The sequence below is a fragment of the Podarcis erhardii genome (assembly GCF_964252035.2).
Source record: "Podarcis erhardii genome assembly, chromosome: 3".
Lineage (NCBI taxonomy): Eukaryota > Metazoa > Chordata > Lepidosauria > Squamata > Lacertidae > Podarcis > Podarcis erhardii.
In genome coordinates, this window is record NC_138507.1 from 110572524 (window position 1) to 110599095 (window position 26572).

Genomic DNA, 26572 nt, shown 5'->3' on the forward strand with positions numbered 1-26572 from the left:
AAGGCCTTCTGGCTATTAACTAAGATTACTTTTCAACAGTATACATAACCCTGTGATACGTGTGTTCAAATTACACACAGTGGGTTATATCCAATAAAGTTGTTCTGTTTGCACAAGGATTTCTGCTTGCACACTGGAACTTATTCTCCCTTTCCTCTCCCCGTACTCCATGTTCTCCCCAATCTTCTCCAGAGGGTTGGGGGAACTCACAAAGCCGATTTGGCATGTTGTGGTGGTGTAGAGGGGGGAAACGTTGATTTTCTTGCACGAATAAGGCAGCTTTGTCGGATACAACTCACAGTAATAAGTTTCAGCACAATCCTAACAACCATGTTTACTCAGAAGTAAGTCAGATTCAATTCAGTGCAGCTTACTTCTAAATAAGTGGCATTGGGACTGCAGCCAAACCAATAAAAGACTCCATTTCTCTGGGATTGCATTGATTCTTTATTAAAACACATTTCTAAGATTTCCAGTGCAGCTTTTACCAATTGTCTAGGTTCGCTGATATTTTCTGAAATTAGGATACACCAGATTGTATTTGTACCACATAGAAAGCTTACAGATTTGGTTTTCAGGCTTTCATATGTGATTAATGATAGTAATGTAACCAAATCCCCCGTGATCATTCTGTCATTAGATGCTCAAAAGGCCTTTGTAAAATTGGGATTAATTAATTATCCCACTCCAAAAAATGGATATAGGACCAACGTTTCTGCAAGCAATTACTCAAATGCACCAACCATCAATGACTACTATACATACAGCTTTAAATTGTACATCCTACTAAACAAGGGCTGCCTGATTTCCTATCTTTTATTGGCATTCATTGCCAGGCCTTTGCATGACCAATCCAAGTTAGCTTCTTTGCAAATACTGTGTAAACAGATCCCAGTCAAAGAATTCAACTTGTTAAAAGAATATCGAGCAGTTCAACTGGGATGAATAATACTGCAACTATTGGGTGGTATTCAGAGCTAGCCTTACTCAGAGTAGGTTAATTAATTTCAGTGAGTCTACTCAGCATAGGACTTCGTTGAATACAACCTGTTGTGCCAAACTGTATACAATATTTGCAATAAGAATATATGCCTATTGCAAGTGAAAATGATTGCACTTCCCAAATGCAACTTTCTTTCCCAGACGTTCTCAGTTGCAACACCATTATCACTGGGGTGGGGTGGGGAGCTAGTGTCAAAAACAGATTTAAAAAAATACAATGCACAGTGACGTCAAGAGAGGAGAAATGGGAATATCTAACTCAAACATAAAATGATAAGGAGCCCTACCAGATGAGAACAAAGCCCTAGCCTGCCTTGCATCTTGTTTCCCATAGTGGCCAATCACATGCCTCTAGGACGGGCATCCCCAAACTCAGCCTTCCAGCTGTTTTGGGACTACAATTCCCATCCTCCTTAGCTAACAGGACCAGTGGTCAGGGATGATGGGAACTGTAGTCCCAAAACAGCTGGAGGGCCGGGTTTGGGGATGCCTTCTCTAGGAAGTCTACAAGCAGGGAATACCAGAAACAGCCCTCTTCTGTTGTTGCTCCCCAGGAACTAGTATTCAGAAGCATGTTGTCTCTGATCTTGGAGGTTGCAAATGGTCAACAGTACTAGTAGGCATTGATGACCTCCTCAAATACTTAAGATGCCCTTCCCTTCAAAACAGCTTCTTCACTCTCGCTTGCTGCAGAATCACAATACAAAATCTGGACATAAACACTTTTTCAGTATGGAAGATATTTGAGCATTTTAATTAGCTTCCCCACTTTTGCTACTAGTTTTTATTTTTATTGTCCTCTTTTGTACAAAGTACAGGGAAAAATCCATTTAAATAATGGGGTGCCCAAACTTAAATAAAATTAGAGAGTTCTTCCTTTATTTATTAAGAGGCCTGACATTTTCTGTTGAACCTGTGCAACTGCCTGCCATAAAAATAAATTGGTTGCAAACCTGTCTCATCAAACATTTGAATACAAATGCCAGTTACACAACAGCAGGGTACTTGTTCTCCCACAAAATTGATGGGGGGGGGGAGTACAGCATACTTTATATATCTATAGTATATATTGCATACTTTATATATCTATAAAGGCCTGGTTTCCAATACCTATAACACTGTAATTACTATATTCCGTGGAACCATCAGTGATTTGCAAGGAAAGTGGCATTCAGCCATTAACTATTTGATCCAAACAACCGATAAAAACTGTCTCATCTAAAGCTGAAAAAATAAGTATTAAAACTCGCAACCTGTATTTCCCTAAAGAAACAATACTTATACCATGAGAAAGTGTTCACTAAATTATGATTAAGATTTTAAAGGGGGGGGGGAGTTGGTTAAGATTGTGAAGCACATGGGAAACTTCTATCAAGAATGAACGAGATAAATGATGTGCTTCCATTTTTCAGCCTTGATCCTAGATTATCTCTGCTGAATCACAGAATTGTAGAGTTGGAAGTAAACCCAAGAGTCATCCAGCCCAAAACCTGGCAGTGCACCACAACTAAAGCGTCCATGACAGATGGCCACCCAATCTCTGCTTACAAACCACCAAGGAAGGAGAGACCACAACCTCCCAAGGGAGACCATTCCAATGTCCTACAGCTCTTAGCGTCAGAAAGTTCTTCCTGTTTAGTTGGAATCTCCTTTCTTGTAACTCGGAGCCATTGGTTTGAGTCCTACCTTCCAGAGCAGGAGAAAACAAGCTTGCTCCATCTTCCTTGTGACAGCCCTTTAGATATTTGAAGACAGCTAGCATATCTCCTTTTAGCCTCCTCTTTTCCTGGCTAAGCATACCCAACTCCCTCAACTGTTTCTAATTAGATTTGATCACCTTGGCTCTTCTTCCCAGCACCTAGCTGAATATTATAACAATTAAGATATCTATGTAAATACTGGCACCTGGACTTCCATATCCTGCTTTCCCACATGCCACCCCCAACCAGCCCTTGTATATCATGCCTATTAGATTGTATTCAGCTAAGTTACACTGGAATTAATGGACCTGACTTAGTCATGCTCTTTCATTTCAATGCGTCCACTCTGAACAAAAACTTGGTTCGATGCCACCTTATCTCATTGTTTTAAATGTTAATTTAGTTGGCAGAAACATGAAATGGAAATCTAGAACGTATTTATAAATGTGTCATGTATAAATGCAGGAAGTAAGTAATAATAATAATAATGAAAAGCTTAAAATGGCAATTTCTCAGTCTACAAAGCCTCTGCTTTTGTGACACACACAGCTATATGGCCTATATGGTCACTGCCTTAACTGACCATTATGTGAAAAATTGTTCTTCAACTCATTTCACTGATGGGCTGTATTCAGTGTGGAAGTGGAAAGAAGCTTTTGCGATCAAACTTTCCTTTTCCCACCTGCACAGCTCACCAAAGACTCCTCAGAGGGTCAGGGTGGGTCTCTCCTGATCTAGGTATTGGCTCAGAGTAGAGCAAAAGCAGCAGGGTTAGCCTACTTTTAAAAAATAATCATAATAGCAAAAGTATTATTATTATTATTATTATTATTATTATTATTATTATTATTATTATTACCCCGCCCATCTGGCTGGGTTTCCCCAGCCACTCTGGGCAGCTTCCAACAAAACACTAAAATACAATAATAACCTATTAAACATTAAAAACTTCCCTAAACAGGGCTGCCTTCAGATGTCTTCTGGCATAATAGGCCTTGTACCTATTTGGCAGGTTTCATAGCCGGGGTATCTCCCTTATTCTCCCATTTTCAAACTGAATGCCCCCCCCCCCAAAAAAAGACTAGGCAAAGGAACACAGTTTCTATTTTCCCACCCCCAATGCCCTTGCTAGAGAACTGCTGCTCTTATTTTTCTGAAAGTTGGCAGATTTCATCCCCTCAGAAAGCACAGCCACACCTGCAATCAAAATCAAATTCTGTCAGGAAATGGGGGGGGGGGTAGACTTTTTTTGGGAGGTAAACAAAATAAGTTTCCTACTCACAAAAAAAGAAGAAAACCTGTGAAATTTGGCAGGATTAATCTACTCTGTAGGGACTCATTTGCTTGGAAACACCATCCAATTATTGGGGGGGGGGGAATTACAGGCATTTTTAGATTCCCCCATTATGGTCAATGGGAGTGAAGCAGGACTTTGAATTTAATGCAAACAGGGAATCAAGTCGGAACAACACGGAATGGATCTTAAACGTATCAGGCTGCTCTCAAGTGCTACAGACACATGAAAGGTGAATATTGTGGTCACGCCACAAGCTATACTAATGTAAGAAGAACGGGCTGGATCAGGCCAGTGGTCCATCTAGTCCAGCCCCATGTTCTCACACTGGCCCACCAGATGCCTGTTGGAAACCTGTAAGCAGGATCTGACCACAAGAGAATTCTCCTCTCCTGTGGGTTCCAGTAACTGGTATTCATGTACATTACGGCCTCTAACCATGGATGCAGGGCGTAGCCATCATGGCCAGTAGCCTTAGATAATTTTGTCCTCCATGATTTTATCCAGTCCTCTTTCAAAGCTATCCAAGTTGGTGGCCATCACAGCCTCTGGTGGGCCTGTGTTCCATAGTTTAACTATGTGTTGTGTGGATAACTGCTTTCTTTTATCTGTCTTGAATCTTCCAACATTCAGTTTCATTGAATGTCCATGAGTTTTAGTATTATAAGGGTGGGTGGTTAGACTTTTCTCTATCCATGTTCTCCGTGACATGCAAAATATCTGCATGTCCTATAGAAATAGACAGATCTATATAGCTATGTTAGGGTTGCCATATTTTGAAGAGCAAAAAAAGAGGACACAATTTTTAACAACTTCTACTTTTAACTACGGATCGCTACGATGACTCTTGTTTTAAATATCCTTACTGTACTTAGGAGGGACACGGGTGGCGCTGTGGGTTAAACCACAGAGCCTAGGGCTTGCCGATCAGAAGGTCGGCGGTTCGAATCCCCGCGGCGGGGTGAGCTCCCGTTGCTCTGTCCCAGCTCCTGCCAACGTAGCAGTTTGAAAGCATGTCAAAGTGCAAGCAGATAAATAGGTACCACTCTGGCAGGAAGGTAAACGGCATTTCCATGCGCTGCTCTGGTTCGCCATGCTGGCCACATGACCCGGAAGCTGTACGCCAGCTCCCTCGGCCAATAAAGCGAGATGAATGTGCAACCCCAGAGTTGGCCATGACTGGACCTAATGGTCAGGGGTCCCTTTACCTTTACCTTTACTGTACTTAGGCTATAGAAGCTGTGATATATTGCTAGTTATTAACTTTCAACAGCAAATAATAATAATAATACGTATTGTTCCCTCACTTGCCACATGAAAGTATTTGGGCTCATGTTCACATCTTTGTGAACACAAGTGTGCACAGATCAATTTATTAAACTGTTTAGTATGTACATATAGACTCTCCTCAAGGGCAGGAGGGTGTTAACTTTTGCCCTCCCAGGCTCCTTCTCTAAGATCTTGTAGCTGAGCCAGCATCCTTTTAATTCAGCCACCACAGAAGGGATTTATACATTATGTAGCTAGTTTAAGATGTTGCTCTGTTGTGATTTTCTGCTGCAGACCAGCTTAGCCAGGTGCCTTAGGTCGGGGTCTAATGCACTAGAAAAATTATCTTGGTAATTACTGTAAACAAGAAAATCAGACAAAACACCCCCAATAATTTTGCCAAATTTAAAAAATCTGCCTGGACAGAAGTTATAATCCTGAAAAAGAGGGCGTGCCTGGGGAAAAGAGAACATAGGACAACCAGACCTGTGGAAGAGGACATGTCCTGGAAAAAGAGGACATTTGAAATTCCTAACTATGTGATCTGTTAAAAGTGCTGTCAAATAAAGAAAAGGGGGGGAAATAATGTAATGATTTTTTTTGGGGGGGGGGTAAGCAAATTCACTGCACAGTGTCATGTGCCAGCTAATGTGATTTTATTAGAAATTCATTCCACATTTCCTCGATTGCTGTTACTGAAACAAATAAAAAAGAGATGAAGTGGTTTCAATCTCATGCATTAACTATAATGAAAGCAACGTTCACTCCCAGAGACAAGCTCAGTGGAGTGAAGAAATAAAAATCTGTAGCTAGAGGGAGCCTGCTAACCTAGCCTCTTTTTTTTTTCCTCCAAAGAACAAAATCTTTCTCATCTCCCTTCATGCTCCTGCATTCTAGCTGCTCTAGTGGTGTTCTATTTAATTTTTTTAAGCCTCTCTCTTCATTGTGGCTTCAGAACAGCCAGATCTGAGCATGATGTATATTTCAAGCATGGATGTGTGAATACATGGAGTATGTGCATATACACTTTTAGGTGAGGTGGCCATGTGTTCTCCTTCATCAGTCCATGTTTTAAAGACGAACAACTATAAGAAGGGGAAGCAGGAGAGGAATTTAAGTTGTCCATCAACAGTTTACCACCTTTCTAGCTGATTGAGGTCACCTGGTTACAGGCCCCCCCCCCATGGTTAGACTTATTGTATTTCCATTTAAAACACAGTAGTGATTTCCAGTGGTAAATGAATAGATACATATGTGAAAGGGTATGTAAACTGGGCAGTTAATGTGCATAACGACCAGCCATTGTGCACATTCACCGGGCTTCATGTGTGCCAATTAATATACACAATCACCCACAGGCTTTGGGAAATGTGCAGATATTGGCTGCATTGTATACATTCTCTGGCCATTATGCACGATCTCCAAGAGGCCTTGGAGAATTTGCATATCTTGACGGAATTTTGTGCACTCTCTGGGCAATATGAACAACCTTCAGTCAGTATGCAGAATCTCCAAGAAGATGTTGTGGGCCATGTAAGATTAGGCAGTGGGCCAAAAGCATCCATGTGTGAATGTGTGCCTACAGATTACACATTTCTGAATAAGAGACAGAAAAAGGTATATTTCTTGGAGACAATAATAATAATAATAATAATAATAATAATAATAAATTTTATTTATATCCCGCCCTCCCCAGCTGAAGCCGGGCTCAGAGTGGCTAACATCAAATGTATAACACATTAACCTAAAATCAGACAATCAATTAAAATACATCCTCAAATCAGATCAGGATCAGAATAAAATCCAATCAGATGGCAACCCGCAGATTGGTGAATTCTGACCAGAGAATTCACATATTATGTCCTGTTGCACATCGCAAATCAGCTGGCCATGGAGCTAAGGGACAGTCATCCTGTAGTATTTTCTGGAACTGACCCCATAAATGGGAATGAAATCACCTTAATACAGTGCTCTCATCCCCTTTGGAGAGCACAATAAAATCATTACAATTAAACATTAAAGAATATATGTATGTGTTGCTTCTGTTTCAACTGCAATGAGTTTCTTCTGCTTTTAACTTCCATACTAAGAAGTTAAGGCTCTAAAATATGGAACTGAACATATACCTATGCAATATATATTTATCAGTATATTTGGCAGGGGGTTTTTTATTCCCCTTTCTCATATTTCTTCCGGTCCCTTTTGCGGTTTTGTTGTTTCTTGCTGCAGCGTCACTATATGGCATATTGGGTTTTCTTTCCAACTTAGATATTGGAAAAATTTAATAAAATCCATGCTTTTTTAAAAGAGAGAGAGAGATAACAATAACGGAACACTGCTAGCCACACAGCACAGTTTGGGCCATGGCATAATGAAACATTTATGTTCGTTTCATATAAATCCCACTTTTCCCTTCCAAAAAAGCTTGGAGCAATTTTCACGTGGCTTTTTCACCAGGTCACGGCATTTTGAATGGTGTGGAGAAAGTAGACAGATTATTATTTTTCTCCCACCCATCTTCACCCTCTTCCATAAAACTAGCATTCAGGGTCACCCATGGAAGTGATTGACAGTAGATTCAAGACAGTCAAATGAATGTAGTTATTTATGCAACACTTAATTATAGAGTTGATTGCTACAGCATGTGCGATGATGGCAAGGGGCCCAGAAAAAAAATATGGAGGGTGTGCCTACTCACAGGTATTACCCATGAAAGCTACCAAGAAATTCTGTACTTCATAAGGCAGCAAATCCCTGGATACAAGTTGCTGGGAATGAGGCAGACAAATAATTTATTTACCATGATTTAATCATTAAAAAAACCTTCCAAGCAGTTTCAGTAAAACACTATAAAATGTTTGTTAAAAACACAGGTAAAATGAGATAATAAGAACAAGTTGACCTAAAATGTATCAAAATATAATTAAAATCAGCAGTTAAAAAAGAAACTTAGTAAATAACATTTACCTGTTCAAATTACATGTCTGGCTAAGGTTTGCCTAAACAAAAGTATTTTTAGCAGGCAGCTGCCTAATATCAATGGGAAGGATGTTCCAGAGAGTATGGAATCAGCTAGATTGATAAAGAAAAAATGTTTTATATGCGGTATAACAGTGTGACACCAGATGGCACTGTGGTGTTCCCTTTTTGCCAATGTGATTTGTCATTATAAAGGTTACAACACATTTTTTCCTGAAATGTTCTTTTGGTGTGTCTAGATCCAGCCTAGGTGCTGCCACACTAAAGGAGTGATTCCTTGCGAGAACAAAACAAACATTATATATGGCACTTGGCTATATAAGGGCTCCTGGCTTCATGCTCTGCATGTAGACACCCTGGAAGTTTCTGGAGTTTGCACTTGCCCAAGAATTAGCACGAGTGAAATAGGGTTCCTCCTCCCCTCTCCTTCCCATGCACCATCCCCAAATCTACTCTGAAGAACAGAACAGAACGGGGCTCATGTGGAGAACATTCTGTTGTGCAAGGAGAAATCCTTACTGAAAAAGAAAATTTGCTGTAGCTCTACATTGCATATAACACTGACTAAAGATTCTATGACCATAGCTGATGTATGGAAGTGAGAACCGGACCACAAAGAAGGCTGATCGCCGAAGAATTGATGCTTTTGAATCATGGTGCTGGAGGAGACTCTTGAGAGTCCCATAGACTACAAGAAGATCAAACCTATCCATTCTTAAGGAAATCAGCCCTGAGTGCTCACTGGAAAGACAGATCCTGAAGCTGAGGCTCCAATACTTTGGCCATCTCATGGGAAGAGAAGACTCCCTGGAAAAGACCCTGATGCTGGGAAAGATGGAGGGCACAAGGAGAAGGGGACGACAGAGGACGAGATGGACAGTTGGACAGTGTTCTTGAAGCTACCAGCATGAGTTTGACCAAACTGAGGGAGGCAGTGGAAGACAGGAGTGCCTGGCATGCTCTGGTCCACCCACTGTTTGAGAATGCTGGCGATGTGTCATTCCAGACATCAGTAATGTAAAAATTCCAGGTCACAGCATGGGGGAAAGGCATTCAGTTCAGCTGCTGCAACCTTGTTTAATCCTATGTGAAAGTGACAATACAGTGAAGGGGGGGAGGGAATATTCATTTTAGAATGGTGGTTACATGGCAAAGTTGCTGGACTTCCGGGTTGGTGCCATCGCCGAATGGCGGACTCCCTCCGAGCTCCGGAGGGAGCCTGCTCGGCAGGGGCTGGGTTCTACCGCGCCGGCGACGTGGGGACCCTCAAAAACCATGGGCACTGAAACCCATGGGCATGGTGACTCGGCGGGCACCGTTTGCGCCCCCCCCGACCACGCGAAGGAGCCTTTTAAAAGGCTACGGAGCGGGTGACGGGGGGTGGTGATGTGAGTCCTCCGCTTCCCCTGCCGAGTGAAGCCGCATGCCATTTGGCGGAGAGCGCTGACTTCTTCCATTGAAAATCTGGACTTAAAAGAATAACCCGTGAGTAATTGGAACTTGGATTAAAAAGGGGAACAAATTTTTTCTTAAATTCTGAGCGAGCGGGGGAGGTGCAAAAAGGAAGTCAGCCTCCCCCCTGTTGTAGAGGAGCTAAAGCAAAGGACCTGACAACTAAGATCGAGTGCAACCTTTTTTTGATAAAGTTATTAATTTCGCGATGGAAAATTATAAGCTGGGCTGGAGGAGAAAAGTGGAATGTGAATTAAAATACAACCCCCCCCCCCCGAAAACCCCAGGAGCGATCCGTGAGAGCGCCGGGAGAGGAGAAATAGAGGTTTTGACTGCTGTCAAAGGAGCTGCCAAAACTGAAGAACAAAAAGAGAACTTTGTTACGAGGACTTTGCTGGTTACATTTGTTATAAATTGGATATAAACTGTTTAAAACAAGGAATAATAAGTTACTTTGACTGGTGGGTGTGATCGGGAAGGAAACTGAGTTATTATAATCCCTCTAGAGGAGCTGTGGGTCATTACAAGTATTGCTGGTATGGAATTTGAATCAGACTTTTTATCTCCTGGGAAACTGCAGAAATGGAACACTATTTTGTCTACAGAGGTCTACACACTAAAGGAGACAATAGATTTATCTATTGAAGAATGGAAGGGACTTGACGTAATGTTTTGTTCCTGAATAACAAAGCCTCTGTAGAGGAATTACAAGCTTTTTGGAATTAGAACATTTGTGCAGGAGAGCAGGGGGGGGGGGGAGAGGAGAAGAGAGAACAACAAGAACAACAAGAACAACAAGAACTGGACAAAGTTGGAAGATAGACCCCTTCCAAGATTGGACATTCGAAATCAAAGATGACCAAAAGACGGCAAAGACTATTAAAAAGACGGCAAAGCGGACTGGTGAAGGATTATGGCTTAGATGTGGGAGCTCCAGGACGACAGTAGACATTGACAGACATTGGGAACACAACCGGGAAAGGGGGGAGGGAAATTTGGAATCCAAAGGGTGTTAAATTACATTTTATTCTTTTTTCTATTTTTTTTTATGTTAATCTGTATTGTATACTAAAGAGGGGAACTCGTGGAAGGGAACAGGTCGATTTTAGGGGATGGGAAAATATTTTTTAAATTGGGTTAATGACAATAACTTTAAAACTTGGGGTAAGAATTTGCTGAATCTATTTGAAAGAACTGGAATACAAGAGGGGGAGGGGAGGGGAAGTCCTGGAAAGATGATATTGAAAATAAGGCCTTAAATTTGGATGTTTTTCTTTTCTGTTATATTTGAAATTTTTTAATAAATATTATATATAAAAAAAAATACATGGCAAAGTTGCTATATGACAAGGGTGCAAGGGGAGGACTCATTCTTGGTGGATGTGGGGACCCCAGACTTTTCAGAACAGCTGAAGGATTTGCACTGTTGGATGCATACCTGACTTGAACCATCTTCCTGCCACCCCAGGGAGACCTGTGTCTATATTTGAAGACCTGTGTCTATAGTGGTGATGATGGACACAGTATAATTGTGAGGGAGCAAAAAGCAATAATTTCAGAGGGCACCGACATACAGTGGTACCTCGGGTTACATACGCTTCAGGTTACATACGCTTCAGGTTACAGACTCCGCTAACCCAGAAATAGTACCTCGGGTTAAGAACTTTGCTTCAGGATGAGAACAGAAATTGTGCTCCGGAGGCGCAGCAGCAGCGGGAGGCCTGATTAGCTAAAGTGGTGCTTCAGGTTAAGAACAGTTTCAGGTTAAGAATGGACCTCCGGAACGAATTAAGTACTTAACCTGAGGTACCACTGTATATCTGTATATTCCCTTATGTACAAGGATGTTCTTGAACTGTGCTTGCATACTATATCCTCTGCAATGACGGGGAGCCCAGGTTTGTGTTTCCCAGTGTACCTGTGTTTGCAATCTGAAGCAAATGGGCAAGGTAATTCATTATGTATCAAAATGTCCCTTATACCATGAACTGAGATTAAAGTTCCTGGTAAATATTTTGTCTAGATTAACAAACTGTTCTGATCAAGAAATTATGGGGGTTTTTTAATTAGAAGATTTAATTAGAAGCTGTATATGCATTAGCTTGAAGGAAAAGCAGGGAAAGAAATGGAAAGAATTCAGGCAGTTGCTATAGATACTTTTAGCGAATTGGGATATCTGTATCTTAACATTTTATTTCACTGTAATTGGTCCCGAGGCTGGCAACATAAGAACAAGTACCGTATGTTTTACTCTATAAGACTCACTTTTTCCCTCCTAAAAAGTAATGGAAAATTTGTGTGCGTCTTATGGAGCGAATGCAGGCTGCACAGCTATCCCAGAAGCCAGAACAGCAAGAGAGATTTCTGCTTTCACTGCGCAGCGATCCCTCTTGCTGTTCTGGCTTCTGAGATTCAGAATATTTTTTTTCTTGTTTTCCTCCTCCAAAAACTAGGTGCGTCTTGTGGTCTGGTGCGTCTTATAGAGCAAAAAATACGGTATTTTCTGTGGTGGCTCCCCGTTTGTGGAATGCTCTCCCCAGGAAGGCTCACCTGTAACCTTCATTACATATCTTTAGGTGCCAAGCAAAAGCATTCCTCTTCTCCCAGGACTATGGCTAAATAAATAATCTATGGCCTTTTAAAATGGGAAGGGGGGTATGCATTTTTGCATTTTTACAGTGTAAACCACCTTGTGATCCTCAGATGAAGGGACTTATAGAGATTTAATAAATAAAATAAAAAAAATATATATTGGGTAATAGAAATTTAGGGACACAGGTGGCGCTGTGGTCTAAACCACTGAGCCTCTTCGGCTTGCCAATCGGAAGGTTGGCGGTTCAAATCCCCGCGATGGGGTGAGCTTCCGTTGCTCTGTCGCAGCTCCTGCCAACCTAGCAGTTTGAAAGCACGCCAAAAAGTGCAAGTAGATTAATAGGTACTGCTCCGGCAAGAAGGTAAATGGCGTTTCCATGCATTGCTCTAGTTTTGGTGTTACGTTGTGCCAGAAGCGGCTTAGTCATGCTGGCCACATGACCTGGAAAAACTGTCTGCGGACAAACGTTGGCTCCCTCGGTCTGTAAAGCGAGATGAGCGCCGCAACCCCAGAGTCATCTGTGACTGGACTTAACTGTCAGGTGTCCTTTACCTTTACTTTAATAAAAATTGAATATGGAAACCCCTGCGTGAAAGTTGTCATTGACAGTGCAGTTGTTGATGGTATCTCTATAAGGAACCTGATAAAAAATTAATTCAGGTTAACTGAGGTGCAGGTGTCCTCTTGCGAATCTGGGGCTGCTGAACAAATTCACCCTACAGTGGGAAAAGTTCATTTATTCATTCTTTTGATTTGTATGCCACTTTTCCACAAAAAGAATAAAGCTCAAAGCAGCTTGCATCAAAGAAACAGGGGGTGCATTTCAAACAAACACTACCAAAACCATTTCATAATAACACAGCCAAACAATAGCAAGCATAATAATGGACCTAAAAGCCACACTCCAATACTATCAATATATGTAACGAGAAATGCATCACCCAATAGCAAAAATAACTAGGGAGCTTCACAGTTTCGCCTTAGTCCTAGAAATACCCCTCCATGATGTTGCTCACAGTCCCTTTTCTGCAGCAGTTGATGAAAGCCCTGGGTTCTTGGCCAAAGCAAAATCAGAAAAGGAGATGTTCCTACTTCAGGGAAACATCAGATAGTGTACAGGTAACCATGGAGAGCTCCTGATGGGATTCTATGTGGGGGACGCTGGCTCAGCACATAGTGTACTGACAAGAAGAGAATTTGCTACTTCAACATGGGTTGGAGTCAACTGAGCAATCCTGAAGAGAGAGATTTGTTTGTGACAAGAGGTTTTGCTTGCCGACAAGCTTTTGCTGTTGTTTAATCAGCCAGTCACTTTAATGATTATTTGCACTGCTTAAAAAAAACCCACAATGAAATTTTTAATTACAGGTAATGAAGAAGAAACCCATGAAGACTGAAACGCAGAAAACGATAAATAAAACCCAGCCCTCCCCCTTTGAAGAAGAAGAAAACCCAGCAAAGGTTGCCTATTTCAAAGCAATGAAACCAAGTGGAGAAGCCATTTATAAGCATTTTATAAGCATTACAATCAAGAAAATGTAGCAAAGATATGAAAGCACTGATGCACACCGAAGCATGTTAAACGAGCAAACCTAGCGATGATGGTTACAGAGTGCTTAAGCCCAGAAACTAATCGGCAGCCAGAGCAGTCAGGCTAGGATTTTTGTGAGCAACCTGGACACCCAATTCTGCACCAGCTGGAGTGTCTAGACCAGGCTTCTTCAACCTCAGCCCTCCAGATGTTTTTGGCCTACAACTCCCATGACCCCTAGCTAGCAGGAGCAGTGGTCAAGGATAATAATAATAATATTTTTTTATTTATTCCCTGCCCTTCCCAATTCAGAAAACCAGGCTCAGGCCGGCTAACAACAAATTTAAAACACTTAATTGATGCAACAAAAATAGCATAAAATACAGTATAAAACATGAATAACAATAAATTCAGAATTCAAAAATCAATTTGGGGGGGGGAAACCATCCAATACACATTAGATGATCACCAGGGCTAGCTGGCTAAATTAGTCCTATTTGGGCCAGTGAGGAGACCAGGGGAGAATTAGCTGTGGGATCCCAGGGTGGGCAATCTTCCTAAAAAGGGGAGGGGGAGGAAAGGAAGGGGAATAAAAGATCAGGCTAAGTTCAAATTGAAAGCCAGGCAGAATAGCTTTGTATTACATGCCCTGCGGAAGGAAGTTAAATCATGCAGGGCCCTGGTCTCATGGGACAGAGCATTCCACCAGGTCGGTGCCATCACTGAGAAGGCCCTGGGCTTGGTGGAGGATAATATGACTTCCTTAGGGCCTGGGACCTCTAAACTATGATTATTCATGGACCTTAAGGTCCTCTGCGGGGCATACCAGGAGAGGCGGTCCCTTAAATGGGAATTGTAGTCTCAAAACATCTGGAGGGCCGAGGTTGAGGAAGCCTCTTCTAGACCTTATTCAGAGGCAGCCCTATGTATAACGTGTTGCAGCAGTCTAACCTAGAGGTTACCAGGGCTTGGACAACAGTAGCTAGGCGGCGACCCCTGTCCAGATATGGGTGCAGCTGAGCCACCAGCCGAGGCTGAGGGAAGGCACTCCATGCAAGCGAGGCCACCTGAGCCTCAAGTAATAGCAAGAAGGACCGCCAATCTTACATATCTGCTGCTCCAGGTTATGTTGAGGATAGATCCACCATGGGGTGGGTGGCTCCCAAGGCAAATCTGCCTGATCAGGGGAGCAGGGCACAGGGCAGTGCACAGGCCTAATATTGACATCCTGGCCACAGGAATGGATGACTGGGCAGATTCACACAGGTTATGTATATTTTTTGCTGCTCTTGTTAAAGCCTTGAATTTCAAGGAAAGACTTCATATAATCTCCAAGTTATCCCATTCCAAGTCTACTGCATTTTTTGCAGTGAAATGAAATGCTGCGAGACTCTTGTTGCTTAAAATCAGTACGTGGAAAGAATCCCACAGCCTCGCACATTTTTAAAAATGTATTTAAATTGCAGCCGTAAATCCTTGAAAGCCTTTGTATAAACTTTTATGAATGCTCCAATGAAAGGTATTGTACCTCTCAGTGTCACGATAAGCTTTTGAAAAGGTCATACTTGAGACCACTTCCTTCACGCTAAGTAATCTGTCTTCTTCTGACATTATTAACATTTCAGTGTTGACAGAATGCTCAGGAGGCTCTCTGGAACTGGGTATTATGGAATATAGAGACATTAGCGCATGGCAAGGGAAAGGAAGCAATTCATTTACATTTTTAATTGCCTAAAACCTTTTTGCTGAAAGTTCAGCTCATGCCATGCCTCACCTGTCTAAGCTCCATATAACCCTGGCAGCCGGGTGTAATTCTAATATAAAAGACAGATTCCCCGCCTCTACCTGAAATCCGGATTCGTTAGACAAAAGAAATACGCTAAAACCTCTGAGATGCAAAACCATGAAACTCAGCTTCACTTCTTTATGCCAGTAACAGAAAACAATGGGAACAGAAAACTGTGATTGGGATGTGAGAGAATAGCAGAGGGTTGAGATTTACTGAGTGTTCTCCATCATATCTGTCAACCTGTCTCCAAATTGCCCATGGTGCTCATACTCTCTTGCCACCCTGGTCCACTTCTGAACTCTATAGGGCAGTCTATCAGTCTTAACTCAGCCATAGCAGCAGGTCTAGATCTTATAATGTCACCACAGCCCACAGCGTTCTCCCTCTAATGACATATGATGACAAGATGCAAAAGTAGACAGAGTTCCTGTGTCTTAATTGCGTAGAATTTTCTTGCCTGCGTGACAGGCTCATCATGAAGAAATTCCTTGTTCTGCATGGTAAGTGTAGGATCCCTGGATCCCTCTACATTCTGCTTACTGAACAACCCCCTGGGGACATAGGAAGATGCCTTATGAGGAGTCAGGCTATTGGTCCATGTATTGTCTACTCTCAATGTCAATGGCATGGGACGCGGGTGGCGCTGTGGGTAAAACCTCAGTGCCTAGGACTTGCCAATCATATGGTCGGCGGTTTGAATCCCCGCGGCGGGGTGAGCTCCCATCTTTCGGTCCCAGCTCCTGCCCACCTAGCAGTTCGAAAGCACCCCTAAGTGCAAGTAGATAAATAGGGACCGCTTTCTAGCGGGAAGGCAAACGGCGTTTCCGTGTGCTGCGCTGGTGCTGGCTCGCCAGAGCAGCTTCATCACGCTGGCCACGTGACCCGGAAGTGTCTGTGGACGGCGCTGGCTCCCAGCCTCTTAAGTGAGATGAGCGCACAACCCTAGAGTCTGTCAAGACTGGCCCGTACGGGCAGGGGTACCTTTACCTTTTTAATGTCAATGGCTGTTTGGGGTTTTCTCACCTGGAGATGTCAGGGACCGAACCTGGGGGTATCTGCATACAAAGCACAGGCTCCACCACTAAGCTGTGACCCTCCCTACAACCTTTCTTCTTCAAGCATCCAAGAAATAGATGAGTGGCCATCTGTCGTGGATGCTTTGCCGAGTTTCCTGCATTGCAGGGGGTTGGACTAGATCAGGCTTCCTCAACCTCGGCCCTCCAGATGTTTTTGGCCTACAACTCCCATGATCTCTAGCTAGAAGGACCAGTGGTCAGGGATGATTGGAACTGTAGTCTCAAAACATCTGGAGAGCCGAGGTTGAGGAAGCCTGGACTAGATGATCCTTGGGTCCCTTCCCACTCCACAATTTGATGATTCTATGAATACGAAAGCTGCACTATTTCTATGGGCACCCTGCCCCCACAACAGTCTAGCCTAAGCTTTGCATACTGACAAATGGCTTCACGTCATCTTGTGTTCTCAATATGGAAATATCACTTAAGAGAGAACCTAAACGGCTCAGGATTGCAATACTTTAAGGATAGCTTTTCCCCATATGAACTGACCCAGGTCCTGCAATCATTCTCTGAGGCCTTTCCAAGTTTGCCCCCAACATCAGAGGTCAGGAGGGTGGCAACACAAGAATGGTCCTTTTCTGCAATGGGTCCCCACTTGCGGAATGCTCTCCGCCCCCATGGAGACTCACTCAACTCCTTCATTACAGATCTTTAGGCACTGCGGGGGACGGAATGTTTCTCCATAGGCAGACCTTTGGCTAATTAACATCCTATGTCTTTTTAAACGCATTTGTGGGATGGGGGGTTATTGGTTTGTTTTTGTGTGTTGTGCATTTTATATTTTTATTTTTATTAATATTCCAAATTATGTGTGTTTTTCTATTGTGAAGCTGCGTGATCTTCAGATAAAGGGTGGCACAATAATTTAATAAATAACTGTACCAAACAATAACTGTCTAATGCCCATTTTATTTTCACTGTCAAATCGCTGCATGAATATACCCATTCATGTTAACAGATCGCAGATGTAGCGCGTAAGGCAAAATGCTTAAATAGAAGAATGTTAATGCAAGTTATTTAGCAGTTGTGTTCAGCTCAGGCAAAACGAAACATTCCTCTATGCCTTACAAATTCTGCTTGAGGAATTCATTGCCCCAAGACAGTATCTTGGCAGCAGTGGCTTTAAAAGGGGGTTGAATGAATTCTTGAGGATAAGTCTACCAACAGCATTTTGGTGAACCCATATTCAAAAGCAATGATTAGACTTGATGAAGAACAGGAGATGGGCATTTCCATCATGCCCGCTTGTGAGTTTGCCAATGGAATAATTTTCAGAGACAGCTACAGCAGATGGACTTTCTGGACGACCCAGCAAAGTACATAAAGATTTTTTATGAGCTTTTAACCCTTGTTTGTTGAATGGGTCATAAATAAAAACAGCAACAAGCCGCCCAGCCAACTGGAAGCCGGATAGGGGAAGTGAAGGCTGTGCATCCATTTTAACATCAGTGCTCAGTTTCAAATTGTCAAGTTTATCCATCAGTTCTGACAGCAATTACTTAATTTCTCAGCTATTTTGGTAATCACAGATAAGCTGTCCTCAGGTGTCATTTGCACAAAATCTCATTACTTCTCTACCTGCCAGGCTTAACATGGTTAATAGTTTGGCATCCATTTTTAGCATAAAACCTGTGTTTTGGAGATAAGAGGTGGGGGGAAATAACACAGAAAATTTCTAACATATGTCAGAGAGTTTGAGAGGTTTATTCATCAGTGCAGGAGAGACTGATATTGCTAATGCATCATGGTGATTTATGGGAAGGTAGCCTTTCAAGGTAGTATGGTCCCATCACAAAAATGCTTGTTAATCCTACAGAACTAGGGAATCTCTCATTGTATGTGGAAAAAAAGGTAAAAGGTAAAGGTAAAGGACCCCTGACAGTTAAGTCCGGTCGCAGATGACTCTGGGGTTGCGGCGCTCATTTCGCTTTACTGGCCGAGGGAGCCAATGTTTGTCCACAGACAGTTTTTCCGGGTCAGGTGGCCAGCATGACTAAGCTGCTTCTGGTGAACCAGAGCTGTTTACCTTCCCGCCGGAGTGGTACCTATTTATCTACTTGCACTTTTGGCATGCTTTCGAACTGCAAGGTTGGCAGGAGCTGGGATTGAGCAACAGGAGCTCACCCAGTCGCGGGGATTTGAACCGCCAACCTTCTGATCAGCAAGCCCAAGAGGATCAGTGGTTTAGACCACAGTGCCACCCGCATCCTAAAAAAATGGTACAGTTCTCCAATACAGTCAAACCTCAGTTCTCGAACACCTCCGTTGTCATATGTATCGGCTCCCGAATGCCGAAAAACTGGAAGTAAATGCTCCGGTTTTTGAACTTTTTTTGGAACCCGAATGTTCAACGCGGCTTCTGCTTGAGTGCAAGAAGCTCTTGCAACCAATCAGAGGCCCCGCCTCGGTTGTCGAAAGTTTTGGAAGTTGAACGGTCTTCCGGAACGGATTACGTTTGACAACTTAGGTTTGAATGTATGGTGGCATGAAGATATCACCCCTTCTTAGGCAATAGCTAATTGTGTGCTCACAGTAAGTACATCTGCATAGGGCTTTCCCCCCTCTGCATGGTCTACATTGCCTGCTGAAGTCACCACACACCTTCCATATGTTTTTAAGGGGGGCCTTCAGCAAACTGGTGCAGTGTGGCATGCCCCTGTTCAAGACTTCAGACCCACCATTCCACTTCCATCAGCCAGCATTCTGCCACCACTGGTTTTGCCTGGATTTGCAGAAGGCAGGGGGTGAGCCCTAATGGGGAAAAACTCCCAGAAGGAGCCCAGGAAGGTCAGGGGTCTGATCCCCATAAAAACCACCTACATATTCCTGCGTTGCCGGGCATTGTACTCTGGGGTCCCTTCCAGCTCTGAAAGACCACAGGCTTTTGACTGAATGCTGGAAGGGGGAAATGGAAAGTTAGAGCCAATGGTACGGAATATCCTGGGAGAGGTCATGGCTGGCTAGGTTCTACCTTGAAGAGCAGCACTCTACACTGCAAAATTCTGTTTCGGGCCTCTCTCATGCTAAGCTACTCACATGTGATTATCCCAGCTCTGCCTGCTGAGAATTCAGAAGGCCCTTTTGCTTACAGGAGGAAAAGGCAAACTAGAGAGAATCGCAGTCATGCACGCAGCAAGGGAGGAGTTGCTGGCCACCTACTCCTCCCCTTCCCAGTTCCTTGGGGAAATTAGGCACTAAAGATAGAGGTGAGCCGAGATAAACAATGGCCAGAGAAAGCAAGCCATGTGCTCCGCCTTCCCTGCATGATCAAAGGTGATTCCCCTCTGGCTTTCTCTTCCTGGAGGGCAGGTGAGCCCTCAGAATTCTCAGCAGATAGAGCTGAGCTAATCTCACAGGGTGAGCAGCAGCCGGTCTCTAAACACAGTGCCTGATACCACAACGATGCTTTACTTTCCAATCTTGTTACAGTTTTATAAACGATTCCTCCCCCAATAGGATATGGTCGCAGGAGGTTTCCACCAGCAGCACAGGATCTGCTCCTGATTTTGTGCATCATTATCACAGCGGTTTTCGAAGATTGCAGGCTGAACAACCATGTGCAAAATGTTGAGTCTTATTGCTAGTTCACACTGCTGGCAACAACTGCAGGTCCACTGCATGGTCCCTTGCCGGTCTGCTGCACCTGCTGAGCAAGTCTCACAGCTGCATTGGGTGAGAAGAGCTTCCACACAATCGCAATGCATGTACATGCAACCCATTTCCTTATCTGTAACATCCTTCTAAAGTGGTCTTTATGGCTGCAGAAACCGGCTGCACGAGTGCATCAATCAATCATGTCTAAGAGAGCTGAGCTGTCCCAGATTGCCTCCACAAAATTATCACACACCTCTTTGCTGTGCTTCCAGTTGCTACTGGACGTACGTTCCAGCTCTTAGATGTCCTCTTCAGTATCAACGAAACATAGAAAAACTGCAAGCCAAGCGGGAACCCATAGCTGCCAACTACAGATATCATGAGGAACAACCATCCTTTCCCTGGCTCAACTATGTACAGTGGTACCTCGGGTTACATACGCTTCAGGTTACACACGCTTCAGGTTACAGACTCCACTAACCCAGAAATATTACCTCGGGTTAAGAACTTTGCTTCAGGATGAGAACAGAAATCATGCTCCGGCAGCGTGGCAGCAGCAGGAGGTCCCATTAGCTAAAGTGGTGCTTCAGGTTAAGAACAGTTTCAGGTTAAGAACGGACCTTCAGAACGAATTAAGTACAGTGGTACCTCAGGTTACATACGCTTCAGGTTACATACGCTTCAGGTTACAGACTCCACTAACCCAGAAATAGTGCTTCAGGTTAAGAACTTTGCTTCAGAATGAGAACAGAAATTGTGCTCCGGTGGTGCAGCAGCAGGAGGAGGCCCCATTAGCTAAAGTGGTGCTTCAGGTTAAGAACAGTTTCAGGTTAAGTACGGACCTCCGGAACGAATTAAGTACTTAACCTGAAGTACTACTGTACTTAACCCGTGGTGCCACTGTACTTTCTAAAGGAATATATTCTACAAAAGAATCGCCAAACCCCCTCCATATTAAAGTCTTTAGAGACCTTGCTCTGGACCTCAGTGCCTTCTGAGTTGAAGCTGACAGCCACAAGCAACAGGGGCCTTTTCATGATGACACTCTTCCTTTGTACCACTCCCCATAGGAGCCTGCTAGGCCAATTCGATATGGGCTTTCATGAGGCTTATAAAAATATTCTTATATGTCCATTGGGGACTTATGTAGTAGTTTAATTTTCAAACACTGCTGCTGACTGTGCTTTTACTACAAATTTACTGCTGATTGTGCTTTTATCGGTTTTTATCTATACTTTATGTAGGGCCAAGGCAAAACCCCTCACCCTATTTGCAGGGCAGTGGAAATGGCTGGGATGTGTGTGTGGTATTTTGGCCTAAACTCATCGCTTCTATTCTCCTGGCAAATAGAAAGGGAAGAAATGGATGCAGTGAGAGATTTTACTTTCTTGGGCTCCATGATCACTGCAGATGGTGACAGCAGCCACAAAATTAAAAGACGCCTGCTTCTTGGGAGAAAAGCAATGACAAACCTAGACAGCATCTTAAAAAACAGAGACATCACCTTGCCAACAAAGGTCCATATAGTAAAAGCTATGGTTTTCCCAGTAGTTATGTATGGAAGTGAAAGCTGGACCATAAAGAAGGCTGATCGTCGAAGAATTGATGCTTTTGAATTATGGTGCTGGAGGAGACTCTTGAGAGTCCCATGGACTGCAAGAGATCAAACCTATCCATTCTGAAAGAGATCAGCCCTGAGTGCTCACTGGAAGGACAGATCCTGAAGCTGAGGCTCCAATACTTTGGCTACCTCATGAGAAGATAAGACTCCCTGGAACAGACCCTGTTGTTGGGAAAGATGGAGGGCACAAGGAGAAGGGGACGACAGAGGATGAGATGGCTGGATAGTGTTCTCAAAGCTACCAGCATGAGTTTGACCAAACTGCGGAAGGCAGTGGAAGACAGAAGTGCCTGGCGTGCTCTGGTCCATGGGGTCATGAAGAGTCGGACATGACTAAATGACTAAACAATAACAAACTCATCGCTCAGTGCAGCTCCTTGCGGCAGACCTCATTTTCTCCCTATGAAAAGTCTCTGGGAACAAAGCGATGGCTTAGGGTTGTTCATATAGTGGATTCTGAGAAAAGAAATGATGATCCCATTAGGACCTCTAGCGACACGTAAGGAGTGCCCCCCCCCCATATTTTTTTTGCACAGAATTCAAGCTGAAAGTCCTCAGCATTGAATTTATTATTTCGGTCACAGACCAGTTCCAGCCCACATACAATATCAAGGAAGTCATAAAACATGATAGGGATACATTTGAATTTGCAATTAGGTAATAACAGGGACAATACAAATATAGCAGTTTTTTTTTTTATATATATATATATATATATATATATATATATATATATATATATATATATATATATTAAAACTTAGTCACTAACATATAACCTAGAATTGTAATTTAAGGCCTTAGTCATTATGGTAGCACAGCTTGTTCCCAAAATTTTATGGCAATCACACAGAATTTGGCTACCCTTAATGCGATCTCGGGATCCTTGTCCTCTACCAGGGATTTTAGACATTGAAGTTTGGATTCATTTGGAGATTTCTGCATAGCAGGGGTAATAAATACCGAGTGTATATCCCAGTAGAAACAGTCCTCAGCATTATATTATTGGTTTTTTTATGTTGGGTTTGTTTTTGTGTTTTGTTTTTTAGTGCTGTAAGCTGCCTTAAGGGCTCTGGTCAGCAGAAAGGTGGGTTTCAAAAATACAGCACAATAAACATGACTGTGGACTCAGTTGAAAGCAGAAAATAGGAAAGGCTCTCAAGTCTTGTTTCTCTCTCTCAGTAAATTGTTTAACAGACTACAGAAATTGCTAGTGAAACTTTGACCTTATTTCTTAAGCCTCATAAAGGCTTGCTTGCTCACAAAACCACAGGCAGGCATTCTCCAGAAATTACAGAGTTGTTGAAAGCTCGGTGTTCGTGTGACCACCTTTCATTTGCTTCCTATAATTATCCAGGCAACAGGACAGGTATGAAAGCTTCCATTTCTTCATTTTCTAATTATTCATTGAAATGCTTCCATACCCCAAAAGCCCAGTGTGATTTAATAGCATGTCCCTCCAATTATGTGTTTAGATTCATCTGCACAAAGCGAGCTCCATCATTATAGTCAAAAGTGCAGAGGGGGGAAAGTATAGGCCTTTACAAATCTAAAGAAGAGATCCTGAGGCACACTTCTCTTTAATCTCTCAATATATATATAAATAATTTTATTTTTTATTTTTTTAAAAAAACTCTTTCTCCATCCAAAAGAGTGTGTGTGCCCATTATTATTATTTCTTCTTTATTGTGGCAGATCTATAAATTCCAGCCTCCTTATCCACAGAACAAGATGAGAAACTGTCAAGGCGCTAAGTTTGGCTGGTGGAAAATTAATTTGGGTCACTCTGTAGTGGAGTCGCTATGGCAACGTCATGCAAAATGTAGCAAGCAGGCACTTCATCAATGTTAATATAACATTAGGCATTCTCCGCGAATTTTTAATCAATGTAAACTATAACGCAACCTTCATAGCTAAGCCCGAGTTGAAAAGTGAAGCTCTCAGCCTCTCCTTTGTCAAATCCCTAAGTAACATCATCATCATCATTTCCCCATTTTCCTCACACTATTATATTAAACCTTCATATTTTTTCCTATTACAGAATTATCTTATAAAGGAAAACTTCACAACTCGCGTCAAAAGAGGCTCCTTCCCCCCACTGGCCCCAACCTCAGTTTTTTTCCCCCCTTTCTTTCTTTTCTGGATGTAAATATAAAATAACAGATGGTGGTCCAGGAACATGTTAAGTCCATCCAATGAAAACTGTTTATTCTGTAAATTCCTTTGGAGGGAGTGGGGAATGGCTAAGCAAAAGAAATTTTGTGAAATTTTACTTCCGGTGAAACTTGGCACATTGCATATGCGTGGGCTCTCAACAAAAATAGTCGTTTTTCTTGCTGAAATTCCTGTGTGTCTCTTGAAATCCCTGGCATGCTTTGCCCCCAAAGCACCATCCTGCATTGAATATGCAGTTTGGTTATGATGAGGAAGTTACAGAGGAAAAGCGAATTCTCACTAGGCTGGTCTGCCCAATGTGAGGCTTTTCCTATGAGAGCTTCCTTGCTTGCTTGAGGAAACCAAAACAAAGCAATAAACGCCACACACACACACACACACACATACACACATCTGTACTGTATTGTACTGTACTGTAAATATATGATATATATATGATATACATCTGTACTGGAATTGATTTTAGATGTCTTAATTGTTTGATCCTATTTGTTTTTTGCCACCCTGGGGTCCTTTGGGAGGAAAGGTGGGATATAAATTAAATTAAATTGATATACATATCCTATTCAAAAATGTGGTTTAAAGTGCTTCCCGATAGAGAACACGGTTTCAGATTTAAGCCAGTGGGCATTTATATGCCCAAGTATCTGAGCATCCATACATTGCTTTGAAAATAATTCTTCCACAACCTAAATGTACAATGATGCTGATTCAGGTCTTCTCAGAGATTCAGACAATTGCAAAGACACCCAAATGCATTAAGGTGAGAACTTCTATAGAATTAGCTACACGTTTTGTGGATTCCAAGCTTAGGTAAATTTCAGGCTTATATTTTTCGCTGATCATCTAACCACATAGGTGTGTGTGTGTGTGTGTGTGTGTGTGTGTGTGTGTGTGTCTGTAAGAGAGAGAGAGAGAGAGAGAGAGAGAGAGAGAGAGATCTGGGATTACACCTACCAGTATGAAAAGGGTCAGCGAGAAACAGCTTGCAGCTGTTTCTGGCAGAAGGTATGATGTTAATTTGTTATATTTTCTTCACCCACTAAGGAGGAACAATCTTGTGGACTCTCACACTGTGAGAATTCAGAGTCTGTCTTTCCGGTGACTCATCCTCTCCCTTGGATAAATCCTTGCAGCAGACACTGAACATGATTTCAATATTTTTTTAAAAAACAAAAAATTAAGATGGTAGGCAGGCCTACTGCTAGCTCCCTTATCATGATCCCCACACGCAAGTTTTCAAGTTAAAAGAATTCCAGGCACATCAAGACTTAAGGAAGAGAAACCCACAAACACAAGCCATCTGCTTTCTGATTAATATGCTTCACTGCTATTATTATTGGTTCAAACTATTGTGAAGTTCAAGGAGTTATTCAAAAAGATAAGGTATGACTGTTCTCTACAGATAAAGAAGATGAAGGAAGCAGAAATCCATTGTGGGATTATATCCACCAATGCTTTTGGCAGATTGAAAGAAATGCAGAAATAATATCCTTAATAATTCCTCTCTCTCAGGACCAGGATGGGACGATGGGGACTCAAACTATACTCAGACTATACTATGGGAGGATGTGTTTTCTGGGTTGGGTGTCCCCAACAACAGTGGCTGCCTGAAGTGTAGCGAAGGTACAGTGGTACCTCGGGTTAAGTACTTAATTTGTTCCGGAGGTGCCACTGTATTCTGCTCTGGTCAGACCTCACCTGGAGTACTGTGTCCAGTTCTGGGCACCACAGTTCAAGAAGGACACTGACAAACTGGAACGTGTCCAGAGGAGGGCAACCAAAATGGTCAAAGGCCTGGAAAAGATGCCTTATGAAGAACGGCTAAGGGAGCTGGGCATGTTTAGCCTGGAGAAGAGGAGGTTAAGGGGTGATATGATAGCCATGTTCAAATATATAAAAGGATGTCACATAGAGAAGGGAGAAAGGTTGTTTTCTGCTGCTCCAGAGAAGCGGACACGGAGCAATGGTTCCAAACTACAAGAAAAAAGATTCCACCTAAACATTAGGAAGAACTTCCTGACAGTAAGAGCTGTTTGACAGTGGAATTTGCTGCCAAGGAGTGTGGTGGAGTCTCCTTCTTTGGAGTTCTTTAAGCAGAGGCTTGACAACCATATGTCAGGAGTGCTCTGATGGTGTTTCCTGCTTGGCAGGGGGTTGGACTCAATGGCCCTTGTGGTCTCTTCCAACTCTATGATTTTATGATTCTATGATTCTATGATTCTATGATTCATTCTTGAACGGAGATGTTCTTAACCTGAAGCACCACTTTAGCTAATGGGGCCTCCTGCTGCTGCTGCGCCGCCGGAGCACAATTTCTGTTCTCATCCTGAAGCAAAGTTCTTAACCTGAAGCACTATTTCTGGGTTAGCGGAGTCTGTAACCTGAAGCGTATGTAACCCGAGGTACCACTGTACTGTTCTGTTACTTGCATGAATAGAGACAACTAAACTCCTAAATTTATATCAGGGCTGACCAGTTTAGAGGCTTCATG

The 26572-nt window shown here is 42.7% G+C and overlaps 1 protein-coding gene across 30 annotated transcripts in view; it reads right to left on the reverse strand.

The window, feature by feature from the left end:
• Window positions 1-26572, reverse strand: part of NRXN1 (neurexin 1) — a 1006781-nt gene that overhangs the window by 771406 nt on the left and 208803 nt on the right. The window lies entirely within an intron of this gene.